General features: G+C 42.4%; 1 non-coding gene across 1 annotated transcript; it reads right to left on the minus strand.

Moving 5' to 3' along the window:
• Window positions 1–2,527: 2,527 nt before the first annotated feature.
• Window positions 2,528–2,599, minus strand: Trnaq-uug (transfer RNA glutamine (anticodon UUG)). The gene has a single exon. It is a non-coding gene; the product is annotated as a tRNA-Gln (tRNA).
• Window positions 2,600–17,858: the final 15,259 nt, after the last annotated feature.

Consider the following 17,858-nt stretch of genomic DNA (forward strand, 5'->3'; position numbering starts at 1 on the left):
ATGTGTCAATAAAGTTTCCCCTTCCTGGGACAATGAATTCACGGTGTTCTTATTTCAATTTCCAGGAGTGTATATTGGTTTCGGTAATGACCCTCCAGGGTAGCTGAGCGCGCTAACAGGCTGTTCCCTGGACTCGGGTAGGCGTGCGTGCCCCAGGTCGAATCCGCCTGGCGGACTAACGACGAGAGCTGGTGTGCCAGCCAGCCTGGATGTGGTTTTTAGGTGGTTTTCCACATCCCGCTAGGTGAATACCGGGCTGGTCCCCACGTTCCGCCTCAGTTACACGCGTCACAGACATTTGAAGCACGTCCACACTATTTCACGATTTACACTAGACGCAGACAGTTGGGGTACACTGATTCCTTCCTGGGGGGTATGGGGTGGCGGCAGGAAGGGCATCCGGCCATCCCCAACACCAACACTGTAAAATCCGTTGTAACCACGCTGACCCTGCGACCGCTGCGGGAATATGGCGTAAGCGAAAGAAAGAATATTGGTTTTAGTAATATTTTCATAAAAGACATGAAAAGGAAACGCAAAAGAAAATTTGGGACTGAAAATAACTTCAAAAAAGTACGTTGTTACGTGTGGTTTGGTCCCAAACCGTCCAATGAGAGAGAACCTCTTATGTATGTAAATCAGCTTCATTTCTTTCTATAGAAACTTTAAAACAACTACATAATTGTAAAAATGTCGGACGCAGAGGAAATTACTACTTCTCCTGCGTTTCCACTGAATATCACCCCAACATTAGTAAATCAACAACTATAAAATAATAAAAGTATCTAATTCTATACATGAAGTTCTCTTGTACGCTCTAAAACCCTCCGTGGATATTTATTTGCAATCAAAAAATTTTCCTTTGCCTTTCCTCTTCATGCCTTTCACGCAAATATTAATAAAGTCAGTACACTGAACGTTATTTCACTTTATTTGTAGTTTTAGTAACGTAATTACAGAAAATAAAAGCCGTTTACACATGGAAACTGGAAGCCACGAACCTCGGATTACGGTTTCATACTCTTTACGCTGCGGCAAACGCTACCTGGAATGTAGGCCAACGTAAATGGCTCATGCCTCGCCCGAACTGCGCCATATATGCAAGGTTTTCTGAACGCTCGGCCATGTGGAGCTCCCATTTATCTGACTTTCATTTCCGGGCAATCCATGCATGTATTATAAGTTTTCGGCGAAATCGCTGCCGTCAAGTACGCGCGGTCTACTTGTAAGTGACACTGCTTGAAAAACGACATGGTTTCATTCAGACATGTCACCGCCAAAGATTCCGAGGACGTTCTTTGTTCGCCCGGCTGGTGCAGCTTTCTTACAAAGTCAGGGAATCATGCACGTTTCCTGATTAAGGTTCCGCTACAGTGCTTTAAACCAACACCGACTCAAAGGAAGGCCTCGGCGCTTGCTGGTGACGTCACGTCAGCTAGGCACGGTCTGTTGCAGGCAGAAACGCCTGGTCGTGCTTATCATTATAAATCCCTTATTTTGGTACAAAATGTTTGGTATTGTTTTGGATTCTGCAGTTTTATTTAGATGAAAGATTTTCTTTGTATCGTAAAGCTACAAATGAAGATCATAATTCTGTATTACTGAATCCTGTCGAAACAAACGTAGATCAATATGAGAAGATGCTTTGCCCCATTGCAAGCTTCGGAAATTTTACATTCAAGTAACTACATTTACTCGATCCATTTGCTATCGAAACTTACCCCAAACCCCTTACAATGAACTCGTTTCTTTTATTTATTTAATTATTTATTTTCGTTTGACATCGCCGCTGGAAATGTGAACTAATTTACATGTGTAAATGTCCAACTGTTGCTAGTCATTAGATTACAGACGTTTTCAACGAAAGGAATTCTAAACAGGAAACAAAATAACTTCATACATCGAAAACACTGCTGAGCTAATACTTTTTAAACATGCACATTAGAAAAGGTAAATATTCCCCTCTTGCAACTGAAAGGAGAAACTTTATAAGATAAAAAAAAATTATTTGATAAAACAAGTATCTCTCTTTTGCCTCTTCTTCTTAAATGTGAATTGCAGAGTAGTCATGTAGATGTAGATGTAGATGAAGATACCTAAAGAAGTGCACCAATATGTTCACAGTTTCTTGTAAAAGCAACCTAGTACAAACGTAACTTCCTCAAATTTACAAATAAGGTAAAGAAGCATGAATTCTGTTGCTGCTGGACCATGAAGTTGTTTTTGTATGTCAGTCCTTAAAACAGGGGGAAATTTAAATTCAGGACTACACTATTTGTTATGAAGTGTAATGAATTGCACAAGTAATTGATTGCAGAATAGAATAGAATACCGCCAATAGTTTCACATTTTCCTGTGTCAGTGAGGCAGACACCACCATTATGAGTATGCCTGCAACAGACCTGGCGTTCGTCGTGCCTACCTGACGTGACTTCACGAACAAGCGCTGAGGCCTTTCTTTGAGTCGGTGTTGTATAAACCCAATGAACACATGGACTCTTTGGTCTTCCAATATTTAAAATTTTCTAGGTCCCACCGAGATTTGAACTCGGATCGCTGGATTCAAAGTCCAGAGTGCTAACCATTACACCATGGGACCTGCTTACGCTGTGGCAACTTGAATAACGTATCTTAAAGAGCATTAGAAGTGAAGGCCCAAGCCTATATGGCGTAAGTACTGTACTGTCACAATATCTCCTCATAGCGTCTGATAAAAGACTAGTACATCACGCTTATGCACGAAAAGCGAAGATCGTGAAAAAACGTATTAAGTTCACCCGTGCTGCGTTTGTGAATTAGGCTTTACAAAGTCTTGGAATGCAACTCGATTTTCATTCTGAATAGCTTCCGAGTTTAACAGTGAACTCGCGACACGCCACGTGATACGTACCCTTCACTTTCGTTGGAGGCCTCATTTAAAGTTTCTCCTCTCCGTCTTCCGATGCGTTCTTAACATTTCTTAAAGTACGTTCCAACATCTTTAACTTCTTTAAATGATGTACGCTTCAAGAGTACTTCTGTGGCTGCGTTCTTTGCCTTGTTAGCAGTCGAGGGCTCATTACGTTACGTTCATCTGTCTTCCTAGTACGTCAAGACGAGAAGTTAACAGGACCAATTTATTTCTTCGCATTGTTGAGACACTTCTATAGACTAATATTCCTTTTTCGCTCTTTCCAGGATTTCTGCCGCAATCTCGCACCCCAGTCGATTTGAAAACACTGCAGAGGCTGTCTACGTATCACAGCACGGTATGTCGCTTGTATTTTAGCAGCGTTTGCAGTAATTCAGGTACTGATTGCGAGTTGCTTCATTACATAGGTCATTAAATCAAATTTTACGATCCATTTTGAAGAATAAATCTGGGATTCTTATGTCCTTTCTGCTCTCTCAAACAGATGTAGACTAAACAAACACAAGTGACATCTTAGAAATGTATTAAGGGCTCATTTGTTTCAAAAGGATAAAACCATATTTGACGGTAATTAGTAAAGAAGTGTGTTTCAACGTACTGAATATAGAAACAGCTATTTAGTACAGTTTCTAATCCTAAGCGAAGAGACATTATACAAAATGAGTAAGTTGACAGCCTATGATGGAACCACGTCATTCGAATGTTCCATTACAAGTCGTTCGTTAGTTATGTAAGGAACACCTCTCCTAACAGAGCTGTAATTTTTCAGTGTCATTGCAATGATTCGAACTGTGCCTTGCTTTGCATATCACTGTGCGTAGTGATCGTTCGTTCTACTCCTGACGATGTGTTGCAAAACTACATACAATTTTTCAACACAGTTGAGAGATGAAAGGAAAGAAACAGGAAAACGCCTAAACTTCGCAATACCAGGAGTCAAGCTCGCACTTTTGAATCCTAAGCGAAAAGAAATTGCGTCAAGTGGAAGAGTAAGATTTATTATAAAATGATATGATCGATGTAATGATGGAACTTGAAATGGAAGCAGCTGTAATGCAAGGTGGCTCCTAAGGACCTGAACAAGACTCTCCTGTGTGTTACAGGTCATGCACCCGTTTCAGCAAATGAAATAGTTTACCAACCTCTTAAAAATGATCAAGTTAGTAACTGGCAATTAATCTGAAATACAACAAGTAAGAGAAAACAAGAAAAGATATTACTTTTATTAAATGAACCAAACGCTGCTGAAGAGGTGAACAAAGCGATTCACATGCGCAAAATATGAAACCCTCGGGAAGTATACAGTATCCTAATACAAAATATGGGGTTTATACGAAAACAGAATGGTTTCCTTCGTGGCATTTCTGCATCGCTCAGCTGCATTTGACTTAATTCTCGCAAACTACTGCTAACGCAAACTACCAGAAATCTTCTCCAAGAAAATTCCACGTTGAGTTTCGGGGAAAGTGATACAAGTGGCTGAATAAAAACTGTTTACCATAAGACAGTGTCCTCGCTCCAGATTTATTTAACGTTCACACCATCGCAACGACAGGCATATAAGTAACTACTTTTGCCCAAGAGGGGTAAATTCGGAGAGTAAATAATTTTTTTTTCAACCACTTCAAAGTATAGATTAGTACGACATAGCAAACTCACTTCAGCTACATATGGTGAAAACAAACGTCCATGCTTTTGGTCATTGTAACAGGCAAGTCTCGAGGAAGCTGACGGTCTCATGGACATATATCATCACAGAGGCAACGCACTCTCAGATCCAGCCATTTGGAATTTTCAGAAACATTGTTCAGACTTCAAGTGATAGGTCAATCGTAGGAGTTTAATAAGACAAAAATTAATTTGCATAATTTGAAGGGATGAGCACAAAACATCTATTTGAGAAATGTGGTCTGCCACTGGTGTTGGTTCAAACGATTCAAATGGCTCTGAGCACTATGGGACTTCTGAGGTCATCAGCCCCTAGAACTTAGAACAACTAAAACCTAGCTAACTTAAGGACATCACACACATCCAAGCCCGAGGCAGGATTCGAACCTGCGACCGTAGCAGCAGCACAATTCCGGACTGAAGCTCCTAGCACCGCTCGGCCACATTGGCCGGCCAAACATTTCACTTCCGTTTCATGTACTGGGGCATACTAATGTAAAAAGAAAAAAAGCCGTCCAACAATGGGATATGTGAAGTAAGACATCTTTGAGGTATGTGTGTGCATGTTCGTATCCTTCCGGATTTGGTTTTTTCTGAAGTACACTTACAGGACCACACCCTAACCACGAGATGAGTCCCCATACCGAAGCACCACCTCCTCTATGCTGCACTGTTGGCAGTACACATGATCGCAGTTAACGTTCCCCGGGCATTCGCCAAACCCGAAGGTTTTCATCAGGTTGCGACAGTGTATAACGTGATCCATTATTCAAAACTACTCGAGAGTGGAATCACTCTTTAGACCACACGAAGCGTAGCTTAGCACTGACTACGAGAAATGTGTGGATAATGACGAGCTCGTCGACCATTTGTACCCAATTCTTTTTAAGTCCCAACGCCCAGTGATTGTGCTAGCTGGACTGCAGGTAGTACTTTGGAAGTCCCGAGTGACTCCTTCCGCTGATTTTATGCGTTTCCGCTTAACTATCAGATCACCTTCAGTTGACTTGGGTACATTTAAAAAGGTTGAAATGTCCGTCATGGATTTGTTACTCAGGTGGCATTCAATTAGTATATTTACGTTCGAAGTTACTGAGCTCTCCGGAGCGACCCTGATCCCGGCTCGTTTTGTACTGGTGGTGAAACTATCCCATTGAATAAAAAGAAAGACTGTGCTGGTAAAACTTCTACATTCCTTGATTTTCAAACTCCAGAGTGAAAATGAACGCACTGAGACTATTTTCTCTTTACTTATTCTTATCATTTCTAAAATGACAATATTTTAGCGGAACGCAATCTGACTTTCAATAATCTCTACAAAAGAATAGCCCTGGCTAAAAATAACCTATGCCCTTCATGAATCACTTACCTCACAAAAATCTTCGTTACTCGAACTACTGTAATACAGCGAGCGCCAATACTGCTAGCTAAATAAAAAATTCTAACTACTGAAGGCACTAACTACTGACAGGCATATAGTTAGCAAATGAAAGATTTTGATAGAGACAAACAATGTATTTACCTTAATAATGTTGCCATCCAGTTTAACAGATTTACGTTTTCTGACGGACACACGTCCAGATCGTCAGCTCATACTAACATCTCAAAACTCTGTCATCTCTCTCCCCACATACACCACTGCTGGCGGCTCACCTCCAACTGCCCAACACTACACTGGCGAATAACTTCCAACGAGTCCAACCAGCCACAGACTGCACGCAGCGCAGTCAGCGATTTTACTACATAGCGCTACGTGGAGTTGCCAACACATAAATCTAAACAGTCTACTTACAGTGGATCCGCCTGTCGTGACATCTACCGGTGAATTCCCCATTGCACGAAATATCAGGACACTGTTGATGACATAATGTACGTTTGAGAATTTCCTGCTTGCAGAGTTCGAGTGACCAGCTAAATGTGCACAGTAGTTAACATTAGTGAGAACGAATCAATAAAAGTAACACCTCAGACAAGATAGTTGTGTAAGTGGGGTAAGGTCATTATACGTCTATGTGAGAAACCGTATTGAAACAGACAAAATGCCAGAAATGTTGCTATGCTTTTATGACAAGAAGAAAACCCAGAATGTTCGCAAGTATTACGCGCAAAAAAAGTGTAGTATCACACAAAAGTGTATTAACAAAAAAGTCTTACCATCTAGACTTCGGATTTAGACACAGGTGTTTGGTTGAACAAAATGGCATACGTGACATTTGTCTATTTCATTTAACTTTCAGAGAGAATAAAAGTCTAATTTTAGAGTATGAAAATAGCTCGGGCCAAATCCTAGCCAATCGTCGTAGCTTCAACATCCTGAACGAATTAAAGTACCAGCAGTGTTGTACCTAGAGGATACAGAGGATAGTGTACCTAGGAACACACGATATTTTTTGGTCAGTACTTCAATCTAGTAACTGATTTTATAGTCACACGAAGGAATGCGCGCTAGAGACCTCCATAAGCAGTTTCCTCCATTTTCTACAGTTTATTTTTGTTACTAGTGTCATATGTAAAGATTTTGTATTCTATACATTCAAGTGTTATAGATTAAAATTACTTTGAATATATCGTTAATTCTTCAGTTACAGAATTTTATGGCAAGTATAATTCTACATATTTTTAAAACTAGCTATTTAATATATTGACAGTAAAGTCGTATTTCGTCGGTCGTGCACCATCTTGTGCCTTGAAACAGAACATTGGATATTCGCAAATTAACTGAGTTTCGTTAATGTCTTAACTATTTTACCTCCGTATAAAATGGAAATTTTTGTTAATTTCCAATAGCTTAAATTTCAAAATGTATTTAACTCGTAACCTTTTCTCTACAATACTTCTGCTTAATTCGATTTCACTTAGTTATTACTGGTGTGCAGTAGAACAACTGCTTACATTATTGACAAGATTTCCTCCACTGCAACGCTTTTAAATGTCCATCGAATATTTGTTGATAGGTACATGAGTAGGATGTATCTTGCAACACGTTTTTGCTTTTGGAAAAAATTTAATTCTCCGGAGTAATTTTTGTAATTTCAAAAAATGACTGCATTACATGAAAAGTGAACGCTATCATTTAAAAATGGTATAAGAAAACATATAAAAAATCTAGTACATAGCTGGCTACAGTCTGAAAAGTGTCCCAGGGTAGGTACAATACTCTCCCATACTTACAGGTGCGGAAACTGTTCGCTTATCCGCACAGATTTCTACACTTTACTGAATACTAGGTGGAGAAAACAATATAGAGGATAAGGAACAACGAATCAAACGAAAGTTTCCAAACAACCATATGTCGGGAAAGCACCGTTGTAGATTTACGGCCATTAAATGACAGCTAATCAGCGATGTGCACCTGGAAGTGAGTGCACTTAAACTAGCCTGTCCCAGCTAATAACACCTAAGTTAAATTCCACAGTTAGTGTTTAAATATACCGAAGCTAATATTTTCAGGTGAACAGTCAAGCCGGGCGAAGTGGCCGAGCGGCTCTAGGCGCTACAGTCTGGAACCGCGCCACCACTGTGGTGGTAGACTCGAATCCTGCCTCGGGCATGGATGTGTGTGATGTCCTTAGGTTAGTTAGGTTCAAGTAGTTCTAAGTTCTAGGGGACTGATGACCTCAGAAGTTAAGTCCCATAGTGCTCAGAGCCACCTGAACCATTTTTTGAAGTCATAGGTAAACAAGTTTACTTTTCTGTTCGTGGCTGGTTACCTCCGTCACGAATTTTCTGCGAAATTTACTGTAGTTGCATGACTGCTACAGCGACTATGCTGAGAGTACAATAATGCCACTAACTTGTTGAGATAATAAGGTGCCCAGCAGAAACAGATTTGCTGTAAGGTAGTCGAGATTTGCTAATGTAAGACGAAATGTTGTTACTGATGAAAACTAAAGACTACATGTTTTAAACTTTACTAATGTGCAGGGAGTAGCAGGAATTAACCTCTATTCCAACAGACTTAACCTTTATTCCAACAAGTGATCAGTTAAAACAGTAAGTGTGAAATAACACAATAGTGAAACACAGAACAGAAATTACATTTTAAAAACTTATTTTTTCTCAAATCTCATTTCTGACAACGAATAATCAAAATTTCTGTCTTCTACATCGTTACAAACTTAACGCCGTTGACACAGCGTAGTCGGACGAAACCATACTACCCGTCACACCGTTCTAAACACATTCTGCAAGCAGACAGGCTGTTGGTCTTGGTTGTCTAGTAGCGTGAAAGCACGTGCCTGCAAACCAAAAGATCGCGGTCGCATCATGGATTTTTATTTCAGTCTTCCTTTAACCTAGCTTCCACTTCTCAAAGATATGAAGATTCGACAGAGACGACACATGATTCGGAGTCCATGTTAAACCGTAGGTCCCCTGCCCCGGGTTGAATGACTGGGGTAGGGTACGGCTACAAAAGTCTCTGAAGTGACATCTACTTAAAGGACTTGCACAAAGCTATTCAGCTACACTCACAAGGAGTGCACACCTACTCGTCATCGCTGAATTCGTCCAAACCTCAGTACATGTAGGGCGTGGTGAGACAAGAAAGTGCCCCAAGTGAAAACTCCAGATGGCCAAGCGTTTAGGAAATAAAAGCAATTTTGAGACGGATCTATGACCATGTGCACCTTATTAATTGACCTTTTGACAATGTGTTAAAAAGCGGTGTATGGATTTACGGTAACACATCTGGTTCGCTTTTAAAGGGTCGCAGATTCGGCTCCGCCGGGTAGCAAATATTTTTGTGCTCCTTGACAATGCGTACACTACTGACATCGCAATTGACCACAACATCATATAGGTTATTTTATTAATTTATGTAAGCACAAAAAGTATAGACATAGGACGAAATGCGGGACAGCAAACATTTAAAAAGGGATTATAGTTGACGCGTACACGGGAGGTGGTGATACAGTCGCTAGCGTCACGTCTTCGCACTTTTGCGCCCCGTTTTCGAAACCCGATTATTATTTATATATTTGTTTTTCATTTATCTACCTAAGTCCGTAGAATATTACTACACAAATGTTTTCCAATGTATAGTGAAATAACTTTTTACATATTCATCTACTAATTGTATGTCTGCTGTATGAATTAAAAAAGGATATAAAAATGAATGATAATATTATTTGAAATTCCTTTCGGTGAAATTTCTGTAGTACATCTTGATTCATAATCAACTGAAAGTGCCACTTTTCGGTAAAGTGATGCATTATGTGTCGTTTGCCACGAAATTATTGCCAACGCATGAAATCTTCAGCAATGTTAACGACGTTTCTTTACCGAGTGAGACTCATACGAAGAGAGTTACCTTCGCGCGATGCTCGTGGTGTTCGGAATTTCTATGTTTTGGATGTTTCTACGATCGTTATCATGCAAGAAAATGTCCCAAATCTTCCTGAAGAATATAAACCACAAGAATAAAATACAAAAATTCATGTAAGAAAGAAATATAATAATGAGAATTTAAAAACGTTGTAACCCCTGAAAATGCCGTGCGCGTGTATATTATGGTATAATAGACGTGTGACAATTACTGTGAAACCCGGTTTATTTTTACGATTAATACAACGCTCTTGTGTCCCATAACTTGACAAGAAACATGTGTATAGTAACCTTCTATGGAAATAGGTAGATAAATGAATAAATAAATAAAAACAATAGTAGCGACAGCTGTTTGAAAGCCTAGAAGCATTTAATCCACGGCGGTGGCTCGATCAGTGTCCATGCTTTCGATCCACAGCACACATGTGAAGAGCCCGGATTGCATTTCGAACTGCCGGTGTTTTCGGTTTCCATATTGGCTGTCATCAAGGAGAGCATAACGTTCTGTGCCCACTGGGAATTGACTCAGAAGACTTACAGTTCAGCTAATGTGTGTTGTGAGTGATCTAGGGCCCTAAATGTGTGGATCAGTTCTAATTCCATTTCTGCAGTTCGTTGTGACCAACGCTTCATTCCACTGGGAAATCACATCAAAATTGCGGGCAGCGATAGGCCTATGGGTGTTCTACACGAACAACAATCCAGTCCATTTGTCTGTTATGTTCATTTGGTAGGATTTTCGGGTCGTAGTCCTCCTGCTCTTCGAAAACATCTAGCAGCCTTCTTGGTGTTCCGACTTAAATTCCCTGGGCCAAGCATCAGGCGTGTAACTTATTGCATCTTCTGAACAGAGCAAAAATTCGAAAAATTTATCTGGGGAAATCACTGTTTCATCTTGTTTGTACCGCGCACAAAAATAGTTTCTTGTAACCCGATCCCATACTTCCGAATAGCGTATTTTTTTCTAGCTGAATATTTAACGAGAACTGCAACAGTGAACACGTATTGCCCTGCGTAACAGGAAGACGTCAACACTGATTACCTTCTTTAATCGACACTGCCGCTCCATCGAACGTGTCTGTGAAGTCCAATACATAGCATACGTTACCAAATCACGTACAGTAAATTGCTCCCCCATATAAACGCTTTCCGAACCTTATAAAATCGGCTTTCGACGTATTAAGCTCACAAAGTGTGTAGTAAATTTACATCATACCCACAGTTTTAAAAACAGCTATTACGCCGCCGTCTTTTTAGGCACATAATTGCTTAGACGGTTCCGCGTATAAATCCTGCAGGGCGCAGATATAAAGAGACAATAATCGAGATTTAACAGTATGTCAGTTCAGTAGAAATGTTAATTAACTGAAAATAAATTATGTGTAAAATAAGTGCATGTATTTTTTGATGGACAAGATATTGATCGTCTGTTGCAATTACTGTATAATAAATCCATCTCAAGGGTGTCGTGAAAGGCCGGCCTTAGTGGCCGAGCGGTTCTAGGCGCTACAGTCTCGATCTGCGCGACTGCTACGGTCACAGGTTCGAATCCTGCCTCGGGCATGGAAGTGTGTGATGTCGTTAGGTTAGTCAGGTTTAAGTACTTCTAAGTTCTAGGGGACTGATGACCTCAGCAGTTAAGTCCCATAGTGCTCAGAGCCACTTGAACCATTTGTCGTGAAAGTCGTAGAAAGAAGCGACAATTACCAATTACCACTTCCTATGGGGTTTATAGACGATGAAAAAGAATTTGGCTCTGTCATAATTAAATGCGTGTGGGCAGGACTTGAGGACAAAGCAAAGAATGTGCCTACACCAATTTGTTGAAGTGGGAGTTTGGTTCAAATGGTTCAAATGGCTCTGAGCACTATGGGACTCAACTGCTGTGGTCATTAGTCCCCTAGAACTTAGGACTACTTAACCCTAACTAACCTAAGGACGTCACACACATCCATGCCGGAGGCAGGATTCGAACCTGCGACCGTAGCAGTCGCACGGTTCCGGACTGCGCACCTAGAACCGCGAGACCACCGCGGCCGGCGAAGTGGGAGTTTCTATTGGATTGAATCAGAAGTTAAAAATCAAAATTTGAGAACAGAGTTAGGTGAGGCAAGTTTGTTGGAGGATATGTCCTTCGCGGGATGGTAGAGAAATAGCGGAGACACCCCCAGCACCCGTCCACAGATGCGAACCTCGGACTGAGCAACTTGGTGGTGGGAGGACATGGGAAGGAGTGGGGGATAAATGCTTGACCCACGTCCGCACCTGGAAGCGGAGCGCGTGCAGAATGCCACGCTGGAGGGAGGCGGTGGGGGAGCAGGAGATACATAAGCCCTGCGTCACCTGTTGGGCAGTCGGTTCATCAGTGCACCTGATAATGGCCACGTGGGTGTTTGCCGAAATATTGTGTCTGATCGACACTGACACCCGGTCATTCACCCTTAAACTATTTCCTCACTAAGAAAGCTATCAACATTTATATATAAAATTGCTTATAATAACAGTATCAGAAGTTATAAACATGTCACCCCATGCGCACGTCACACCATAAGGTATATCTTGAAGCCAGCTGTGAAATGACCATATTTATCTTAATACTGAACATAAATAGTTATTGTTATAAATATGAAGATAGCAGTTCTCGAAAGAACAGATACCACTGATGACCGTGCAGCTTCTCTAGAATAAAGAGTTCGGGCAACCTGTGCACATTCACACAGACGAAGGTCAATGGCCAGGTAGAAGATAGTAACTCTTACGGGAATCGTCACCTTAGTTGGCGCGAGTAATGAGTGGATAGGCAAATATCTATTACGAACATTACGTATGTAGATTGTGGGCAGTTGGGAATGTGGGTCTCGCGGGAAGCGTGCAAGGGATAATTCCCTGCAGTCGCGCTATTCATCTGTGTCGCCGATGGCTCAGATGGATAGAGCGTCTGCCTTGTAAACAGGAGAACCCGGTCGGGGCACACATTTTCAGCTGTCCCCGTCGAGGTGTATCAACAACACCTGTCGGCAGCTGAGGGTTTCAGTTAAATATCATGTATTGTTATAAATAATTTGTTCAAGAGTTGTTAATAGAGTGCCAAAAAAGATCTGCACAGGTAAACGATGGACTGGCGTCAGCATTCAGTTATTACCATTTGTTTATTCTCGTTTAATAAGGAGTTTTATAATTCAGTAGTTGTAAGTTGCATGTTTGAGTAGTGCAGTACAGCACCAGCAGCAAGCTGAATAAAGTTACGAGTTCAACTATTGATTGCGTTTCGTTTTGCAGTGTATACTATATAAATCACAGTTCATTATTCTACACTGTGTAACACGTAAAAAAAGTAATATTTGTCTGGAAATTGCCTGAATATGTACACTGGTGTGTAAAAGTTAAGGACGAAGGTAAGTTTGGCACTTCCAAATTATATAGCGCAATTTAACTATAGTATAGTACACAAGGTAATTCAAGAAGTACACAATGAGATGAACAGAAACGAACACTTTTCTTCAAAGATTGCACTTAAGTAACTGAGATTTTTGACGGTGCCCTGGGCATTACAAAAGGCGGGACGTGGTTCTTGGTGATCACGGGGGACAACAATGCACGCTGAGAAACGTGTTCCCGTACTGGCCACAGCGTTGGTAGGGAGTTTATGTAGCAGGGCGTTCCACTCTTCCAACAGTGCCACTGACAACTGCTGCATGTTGGTTGGTGCACTTGGACGTGCTGCGGAACGTCTCTCCAACGCATCCCACGCGTGTTCAATGGAATTTAAGTCGACGAACGGGCAGGCCAGACCATTCGCCGTATATTCTCTGGTTCCAAGAGCTCTTCCACCTGCGCTGTTTGATGCGGTCGTGCCTTGTTCAAAAATGGTTCAAACGGCTCTGAGCACTATGTGACTTAACATCTGAGGTCATCACTCCCCTAGAAGTTAGAACTGCTTAAACCTAACTAACCTAAGGACATCACACACATCCATGACCAAGGCAAGATTCGAACCTGCGACGGTAGCAGCAGCGTGGTTCCGTACTGAAGCGCCTAGAACCGCTCGGTCACAAGGGCCGGCACGTCGTCATGCATAAGTAAAGCCCGACTGTACCTCTGAAAAGACGCACGTGGGGAAGGAGTGCAGTGTCGCAATAACGCTGACCGGTGAATGTAACGTGTTTGAAGGTCATTAAGCTCATGCAACATTCAGTTTACTCACGCCATAGCCGCGTGGGATAGCCGCGCGGTCTAGGGCGCCTCGTCATGGTCCGCATGGCTCCCCCGTCAAAGGTTCTAGTCCTCACTCGGGCATGGATGTGTGTATGTGTGTTGTCCTTAGCGTAAGTTAGTTTAAGTTAGATCAAGTAGTGCGTAAGCTTAGGGACCGATGACCTCAGCAGTTTGGTCCCATAAGACCTTACCACAAATTTCCAAAATTTTCTCACGCCATTAAGACCTCGAGCACCAACACGATGAAGTACGACAGCGTTCCCGGCGAATTAAAAGTTCCCTCATCTCGCCATGTGAAGACACATAATACACATAAGAACACTGTCGAACATGATCGTTTTGGTGTTCGAGGTGCCGTGTTTTGGGGAGCCATACATTTCCATGTGCGTACTGACCTCCAAAATCTTCGAGCATAGTATCTTTACCGGTCAACGTTATTGTAACAAAGTACTCTTGCCCCAGTGCGCCTGTTCATGGATACATTCGGCCCTGACTTCATTTTAATGGTTTGGAATGTGACAGCATCGATCAGCGCATGTCGAGAAGCAGTTGGAATGAGAGGACAATCGGCAAATGGAGTGGCCTGCTTCTTCTACCGACTTAAATCCCATCGACCACGTGCGGGAGGCGATGGGGTGAATTATTGCTGCACGATCATCTGTACCAACGACCATGTAGCAGTTGTGAACCGAGCTAGTGTGGGAATGGAACGCCCTACCATAATTAATTCTTACCAACATTGCGGCTATGGTGCAGAGCAGGCACTGCCGCCAATGATAATCACACTTCCTATTAAGAACCGTCCAGGGCGCCATCGTGAACCACGCTAACTTCATTTTGAACAAAAGGGCCATTTCTGTACGTCTCATTGCGTATTTCGTTCAGTTATCTTCTGTAGTAAACTATAACAGTTCTTTCGAAGTGTGGCCCCGTTTTATCGAGCTACGTTACATGGCTGTGGCGCATCGTGAGATAGTTTTTTGTCCTCGAGTTTTCCACAACAGTGTATTTTAAATTTAAGTGTAAGGAAGTCTTTTCTGGAAGTATTTGCCTGGAATGTGGCCTTCTGCGGAAATGTAACGTGGACGATAAACAGCAAAGATAAGAAGACAACAGAAGATTGTGGAATTTGCGTCTACAGCGGAATGTTAAATATTAGTTACTTAGGTTGAACAGATAATGAACTGATACTGAGTCGAACTGGGGAAATAGAAATTGGTATTACAACTTAATTAGAAGGAAAGACGGCTCATAGCATACATCCTGAGGCAAAACGGAATGGTCAACTTGGCAACTGAAGGAAGCATGGAGGGATATAAATTTAGAGGGAGGCCAAAGTTTGACTACAGTAAGTAAAGGGCGACAATTATTGAGCTGTATGAAATAAAATCGTCACAACTTCCGAACAGTTTGGGTTAGGACGTTCAAACTGCACGGCTGGCCGCGGGGCATGATGGGAATTAGTGTGCGTATGCATGCATGGTTTAGAAACGAAGCCCACTTTCATTTGGATGTTTTCGTCAATAAGCAAAACTGGCGCATTTGGGGCACTGAGAATCCACTTTTCGCGACCGATAAGTCTTTTCACCCTCAACGGGTGACTGTGTGGTGAGCAATTTCCACTAACAAAATAACAGGTGCAATATTCCTTATGGCACGGTGACTACCATAGAGTATTTGAAGGTTTTGGAAGATGATTTCATTCCCATTATCCAAAGCGATACAGATTTCGACAGATGTGGTTCATACAAGACGTAGCTCGACCCCATCGAAGCAGGAACGCGTTTGATGTCGTGGAGGCGCACTTTGGGGACGGCAGTCTGGCTCTGGGGTACCCAGAGGTCACTGGCATGGGCACCGATTGGCCGCCATATTCTCCAGATGTGAACACATGTGACTCCTTTTGTGGGGCTATATTAAAAACTAGGTCTACAGCAATAACTCCAAAACCACTGCTGAAAACAGCCATTCAGGAAGTCATCGACGGTATCGATGTTCCAACACTTAAGCGGATTACGCAGAATTTCGCTATTAGTCTGCGTCAAATCATCGCCAATGATGGCAGGCATATCTAACATGTCATAACTTAAATCCGAATATCTGTACTGAAGTTCACTTGTTGAATAAAGTGTGTGCAGGCAAGGTATGTAACTAATTTACGTTTTTTTCATATAGTTCGATAATTATCACCCTGTAGGCTCAACTCGATGGAGGCCGCGATGATTATGGAGATCTGTGTCAATTAAAGAAAGTTTTTAACGTTGTGCCTGCTGACACATGCCCTGTTTGCAACTCTCAAAATTTTAATCAAAACTCCCACCAAATTACTATCATTAACAGCCGGCCGGGGTGGCGGTTCCAGGTGCTACAGTCTGGAACCGCGCGACCGCTATGGTCGCAGGTTCGAACCCTGCCTCAGGCAGGGATGTGTGTGATGTCCTTAGGTTAGTTAGGTTTAAGTAGTTCTAAGTTCTAGGGGACTGATGACCACAGCCGTTTAGTCCCATAGTGCTCAGAGCCATTTGAACCATTTGAACTCGACTAATGTCTTAGGCAGTGCTGAGGGGAAGTGACACCATGAATCCTGCAGGGCTGTCCATAACTCCGTAAGAGTACGAGGGAGTGAAGATCTCTTCTGAACAGCACGTTGCAAGGCATCCCAGATATGCTAAATAATGTTCATGTCTGGAGAGTCTGGTGGTCCGCAGAACTGTTTAAATCCAGAAGAGTGTTTGTAGAGCCATTCTGTCGCAATTCTGGACGTGTGGGGTGTTGCATCGTCCTGCTGGAACTACCAAAGTCCGTCTGAATGCACATTGGACGTGAATTGATGCAGGTTATCAGACAGGTTGCTTAAGTTCGCGCCACCTGTCCGAGTCATGTCTAGACGTATCAGAGGTCCCATACCACAGCAACGGCACACCTCACACCATTACAGAGCCTCTACCAGCGTGAACAGTCCTCTACTGACATGCAGGGATTCATGACGTTGTCTCCGTACCTGTACACGTCTATCGGCTCGATACAATTTGATACGGGACTGATCCGACCAGGCAACATGTTTCCAGTTATTGGCAGTCCAGTGTCGGTGTTGACGAGCCCAGGCGAGGCATAAAACTTTGTGCCGTGCAGTCATCAAGGTTACACGAGTGGGCCTTCGGCTCCGAAAACCCGTATGGAAGATTTTTCGTTGAATGCTTCGCACGCTGACGCTTGTTAATGGCCAAACACTGAAATCTGCAGCAATTTGCGAAAGGTTGCACTTCTGTCACGTTGAACGATTCTCTTGGTCCCGTTCTTGTAGGATCTTTTTCCGACCGCAGAGATGTCGAAGAATTAGTGTTTTACCGGATTCCTGATATTCGCGGTATACTCGTGAAATGGTCGTACGGGAAAATCCCCACTTCATCACTACCTCGGAGATGCTGTGCCCCATCGCTCGTGCGCCGACTATAACATCACGTTGAAACTCATTTAAATCTTGATAACCTGCCATTGTAGCAACAGTAACGAATCTAACAACTGCTCCAGACACTTTTTGTCTCATACAGGTGTTGCCAACCGCAGCGTCGTATTCTACCTGTTTACATATCTCTGTATTTGAATACGCATTCCTATACCAGTTTTTTTGGCGCTTCAGTGTATTTGTCTGCAGCTTTCACTCGTACATCCAATACGTATATACTCGTAAGGGGGGAGGGGGTGGGAGGAAATTTAATTAAAAGTCGTTTCCGCGGTC

Source organism: Schistocerca gregaria, chromosome 1, assembly GCF_023897955.1.
Source record: "Schistocerca gregaria isolate iqSchGreg1 chromosome 1, iqSchGreg1.2, whole genome shotgun sequence".
NCBI lineage: Eukaryota > Metazoa > Arthropoda > Insecta > Orthoptera > Acrididae > Schistocerca > Schistocerca gregaria.